Below are 6,117 nucleotides of genomic sequence, written 5' to 3'. Positions count from 1 at the left end.
CACATCTGATTGTGTAACAAAGCAGTCTTTTACACTAACATGGACTTTTTCACACTTCACCCACATTTGGACAGTATTTGTTGCAGAAGATAGTGATCATCCATATATTAAGGAGATACAAGAAATCTAAAAGAACAGAATGTAAGCATTTATTCAGTCCTTCTTTAGTACCATTATTCAGCAATATATTGCAGAAGTATGAGCAACACGCATATGTAAAGCATGTACTTCAGTGTTCATACATATATATCATAGAATCAACCAGGTTGGAAGAGACCTCCAAGATCATCCAGTCCAACCTATCACCCAGCCCTATCCAGTCAACTAGACTATGGCACTAAGTGCCTCATCCAGTCTTTTCTTGAACACCTCTAGGGATGCTGCCTCCACCACCTCCCTGGGCAGCCCATTCCAATGTCAATCACTCTCTCTGTGAAGAACTTCCTCCTAACATCCAGCCTATACTTTCCCTGGCACAACTTGAGACTGTGTCCCCTTGTTCTACAAACTAGTCTTTAACTTTATCTGTTCATGTGCTTATTCACTGTTTATTATTTCTCAGATATAAAAATATTGATGGTGCAATATATAAGTAACTTTAAGGTATTCAACTAATAAGACTACTGAATATTAGGGTTTTTTTGTTTGTATTATAATATGCTGTGAACAGCTTTAATTAACAGCTCATAAAACAATCCAGCCTCTTACAATGAACAAATTTGTTATACACAAAGGCTACATGTTTAAGAGGTCTCCACTGTATGTAAATTAGATATGAACTATGAGCTAGACCTGCTAAATACTGCAGATTTCACATGTAGTGGAAATAAAGATGCAAATCACATAACAATAAATTGAAATCTTTCCTGCAAACACCCTGAAGAAAACTTTAACAAATCATAACTGTCAAAGGGATGGATGATGAAAGTTTTTGTCATGCAAAAGAATACAAATCACTCCATTGTTGCAAGCATCACTCTTTTATTTTCTTGGTTGTAGGCACATCAGCAACTTTAATGATAAAAGCCTTCAAAAAAAAAAAGTCATTCTTAAGCCTCAGGAACAAACACCTCTTTGGCACCCTGAGAGCATGTTCCACAAACATCATCAATCTCTTTCTGAGTATGATTTACAACCTTTCCCTTTGGCCAGTTCAAGCTGTCTGTGTGCATGCCCCAGCAGCGTCACATTGGGATTCTCCTCCGCTTTGACCTCTAAGCACACACTGTTCAATTGGCATGCTCATGGCCAGCTTTCCAAATACATTTGGAAAGTAAGAGAAGGAAGCCTGAGTATAATTCCTTCCATGTGGACACATTAGAAATGCATGGCTCAAGTGAGAGAATGTCTAGATTCAAACTAATGGGCCTAGTTCTCAGTTCCATCCAGACGTGTGAAGCCAGAAGATGCAAGTCTCTCCCTGACGTTGTGGCTCCTCTAATTTATTTAATTGTCTGTATCTACTAAGGGGCAGTCTATGCACCAAGAGAGCCAAAACACAGAAAATCATTCAGTGAGATTCATTTTCATCTGTGACATGACTTTTGTGCCAGGTGCTGCGTATGTATTGTGAGAAAGGTTGATGAAGGCAGATGTGCTCCAGCTGAGACTCCCCTGAAGAAGATTTAAGTGTTTTTTTCATTCTCCTTTGCTTTGTTAAACTGAGGGAGAAGGACGTCCTTCAATTGCTGTCTTCTGCAGAAACAGCCTTGATCTCTCCTCTTTGTGCCAGCACTGTGGGTAACTATATGCTCATTTAAAGGAGTGCAAATCATAGGAAAATATGAGTCATTGTATGTGTTGATGAGAAGCAGAAGAAGAGATGTTGTAAGACATCAGAATAAAGTAAAACTTAAGCCAGTGAAATTTAGCATCTGGGAGTACGGCTCCGTCTTCATGACTCAACTAGCTGAAGTTCACTTGTGGACTGCAGGTGTCTGATAAATGAACTCTTTCTGGCAGCTTTCCTTGAGTTCCTGAAATAGAGTCTGTGAACCAGAGCTGAAAACATTTTTAGTGTTCTTTAGAAACTCTTATTCCATGCAGCCACAAAGGCAGATCTACATTCATTAATAATTGTCACCTCACTTAATCCATGCTTGCAGACAGAAAGACTATATCCTTATCAGGAAAACATGTAAACATTTTGATTAGTTGTAAACACAGACAGACCTTTAATATGTCTACATTGAGTGAAATTGTAGATACTTTTAAGTACAGGGATATATTTAGGGGAAATAAAGTGAAGGAAAATGACTTAGAAAAATAATCTACTCATGCTTTCATAAAATGCTTGGGATATTTCTATAAAGGCTTGAACATTGAGAGAATTGCATCTACTTAAGAGAATTTTCCAGAGTGCTTCTATAATGAAGGGTTAGATTATATAAGGAAATATTTAAATAATGGGTTTTTAGACATGCAAACATCAGCCTGGAGAGCTTACCAGGAACAGGCTCCAAATTTCTGCACACAATCGCCTTGCATAGGCCCCAGCATGAGACTGTGCACACCTCAAGACATCCTGCCTGCCCCTGAAAGTCTTCCTGCTAAGACTACAAGTCTAAGACTACACAGATCATCCAGAGGAGCTGGGGACAAGGTCAGAGATTGCCAGCCTGGAAGAAATCAAGTCTCAGCAGCCAGTCGGACAGACTTCCACCTGCTTTGGGTACTGTCTGATTTATAATTTTGTGAGTAAACACTTAAAGCCTCTTCCAGTATAATATTTGCATTTGCCACTTTAAGAAATAAGTGCTCTAGTTTTGCCTGTGCCCTGCGTGTATAAATTTCCAACCTGTGCATTTTTTTGAACCTGGGAATAAGTTTCTGGTGAGTTTTAAAGTTAATAAACAGTTTTCATAGTTATTAACAACCATCGCCTGGATATCAATATTAATACAGATTATTCACTTTGCATAATCCCTCACAAAAGTGTGCCAAACATTTGAAATACATTCATTAATTTTGAATCAAATCTGAGGAAGTGCAATGTGTGGGGTTCTTCCTTACTATAAATTCAATGAAGTTGCGAATTGATTGGGATGTTTTACTAGTAACAGGTGGAAGTACTTGAGATAAAACTGATCATTTTCTAAATATAGAAGAAAAACAAACTCCAACAATTTCAGTTGTATTGCTAGTACATACTCTTCACTGAGAGAGTCATTGGACACTGGAATGGGCTGCCCAGGGAGGTGGTGGAGTCGCCATCCCTGGAGCTGTTCAAGGCAGGATTGGACGTGGCACTTGGTGCCATGGTCTAGCCTTGAGCTCTGTGGTGGAGGGTTGGACTTGATGATCTGTGAGGTCTCTTCCAACCCTGATAATACTGTGATACTGTGACACTAAAAACATACTGCTCAATGCTATTTGTTTTTCACTTATGAGAATAAAGTAATTTACTATGGGGATCCAAAACATGTTCATTGAAATGCAGTCAGAGCTCTATCTTTGCTAGCATATCACCAAAATGAAGCACACAAACATAAAATCCTTTCTTTGAAAATTATCCTCTGAGTTACTATTTGTTGTGGAGGCAGGGAATTAACATGTCTGAGTCAGGAATTACAAACACAGAATTATTTTATTTTCCTGGAACCCCCGCCCCCAAACTGTATACAAAAATTAGTTTAGGCTTATTTGCAGATTTAGTTTGATCAGGAATTTCTTCAAAAAGGATATTATAGATAAATTTAGATATTTAGGAAGTCAGAAAATGGAAAAGGCTAATCTCTAAACACAGCTTTACCCCACTATCAATCAGGTTGAAGCAGAGAATTAAGGGAACAACAAGTCTTACTCACAGAGCCTTCTGACGCTGCAGGCAATATCCAGTGGCATAGATCCACGCAGCTGAAGCCAGTGGTGAGTGGCAGACCTGCCAAACTCGGAAATGTCTCAAGCACTTCTTCCACAAGTGGGATGATCGTGGAATGATGTTGCCTTTACAGTGGCAGGGGAGAGCCAAAACTGCTAGTGTCTTCCCAATTCGTGAGGCAGTCAGGAAGTCAGCTGCTGATATAGTCTGAGAGGGGCCAGTCTGGATGCCACGTGTGGCTCTCTCAAAGGACCCCGAGGCTTGCCAAGCCTGCAAGTTTGCACAGAAGGGTGCAAAAGTGGAGAGAACCATCCAAAGCAGGGACAGGGTAGAAACGAAAGCCATACAAAAGGTAGGAGTCGTCCAAAGCAGGGATGGTCCAGCCACAAGAGGAATCTGTCCTGTCGGGCACTCTATCAGTTCTTTCAAGGTGGAGAACTCTCGAGAAGGGAACTCTCAAGGTGGGAAACCAAAAGGTGGGAACTCTCAAGGTGGGAACCTTTTCACCTTCTTCCTTGCTCTATTTATCCTTTTCTAGACAAAGTGTCCATTTGCCATATTATACTGGGCATGAAAACCCAGGCAGCCACCAGCCCGATTCCAGTGCAGGCTTGCACACAGGTCAGCCCATGTGTGGAAAGGCACCTTTTGCTGTTTCCCTTTCAAGCCCACAGGGTGGGGTGGAGCAGGGAAAGCAGTTTTCATGCCTTCTTCTCCCATTCAAACCGGGGGGGAGGGGGGAAGAAGAAGGAATTTGGGGTACCCTGGGACACTATTATAAGTAGGTGTATGTTGTATATACAGAAAAAACTGTCAACTGCTGGGTCTGAGTCAGTCATGGTGTAGCAATGCACTCTTACCCCCTGGTACACAGTGTTTCTTAAATCTCTCTGAGCATGCTTTGAACAATGAAGTATTTGCAGGAAAAACCCTGAATAGAAGAGAATTGAGATTTTACAAAGGTGCCCTTAACCATTTTGTGGACATAATCCATCCACAGAGAAAAGTTGTTGCTAAACTTTAAGCATGGAATGATCTGTGAATAAACCCATTGTTAATTTTAAAAGCAATTTTAAATGCCTTTACAGTTAAGCCATTTAATTTCCATTGGTTTAAGTTTAATCATTTTTCATTACTGTAAGCTAATTTGCAAGCTAATCTAATAAAGAAGCATGAAACATGAGGAGCAATGCATCGAAATGAAGGAAGTGCAGTTACTTGGAGCTCATTAAGGTTCTTGAGCTTTAGAAGACTAATTACTTACTAAAAATGATTTTGTTTACCTTTACCTTTTGAGAGTTCCTGTCTTATCCTGCAATTTAAGTCTCACAGGCCACGATCAGTAGGAATAATTCTGCAGAGCTTCAATAAAGCCAACAGGTCACTTTATATCTGTTAAGAATTTAGCTCCCTTTTGTTTGGAAACCAATAAAAGCTTCCATTTGAAAGAAACATTTTAGAACAAACATCAGCAAAGCACGGTGCCTCTTCTTGTGCCTACGAAAGTCTATGGAACTCTTCTCATTCATTTCAATAGGAGAAGCTTTAGGTTCTAAGCCTCTTAAGAGCAGGGGAGTTGACTATTGATTTGTCCTGTTTTCCTATAAAGCTAAGGACATGACACTCTTCATATATAGCTGAAATAGAAACTACAAGTTATAATCTACCAGTCTCAACTTAAGAATTTTTACGAGGACAAACTATATCACTGTGATGGTCTTGGTGTTCCCTGCCCCCCCCCACTTTGGAAATCACCCAGACTAGACTCAGCTGGCTCTGGAAATATGAATGAAGCTGGCACAATGTACAAGCAGGTAGTTACAGTATATACAGTTATAGACAGAAATATACAAGGTAAAAGGTAATACAGCAACACAGCTCCCCTCCCAGAAACCTGAGTCCCCAGGAGGGGCTCTCAACCACCCCTTCACCTTCCCCCTACCTCTCTCAAGCTTACCCCAGTCCCAAGGAAGAATAGAGGTTCAGCCAGGGTGTTAGGAAACAAAGTGGATTAGTCCAAAATGGAGGATGAGGTTAGAGAGTAAGAAGCAGCTCAGCCAGCAGCCCGAGAGAGAGTGGTTATCTAATGATTTTATTTCTTGTTCCTATATATCTCAGCAAGCCTGTGAGTGAAGTAGACATCACCATTGTTTTCTTTCCACAGCCTGTAATCTAGTTCTTCTCACCAAAACATTCCAGCCTGATTCAAACTAGAACAATCACAATTGTCAGTAAGGTAATTTCTTGCTAATAAAGATGCTAAAGAACACCTAATATTGTTTCATATCAACTTTCAG

The sequence above is a fragment of the Pogoniulus pusillus genome, chromosome 8, assembly GCF_015220805.1.
Source record: "Pogoniulus pusillus isolate bPogPus1 chromosome 8, bPogPus1.pri, whole genome shotgun sequence".
NCBI classification, from domain to species: Eukaryota; Metazoa; Chordata; class Aves; order Piciformes; family Lybiidae; genus Pogoniulus; species Pogoniulus pusillus.
The sequence above is the reverse complement of the archived record's forward strand: the minus strand, read 5'-3'. Positions refer to the sequence as shown.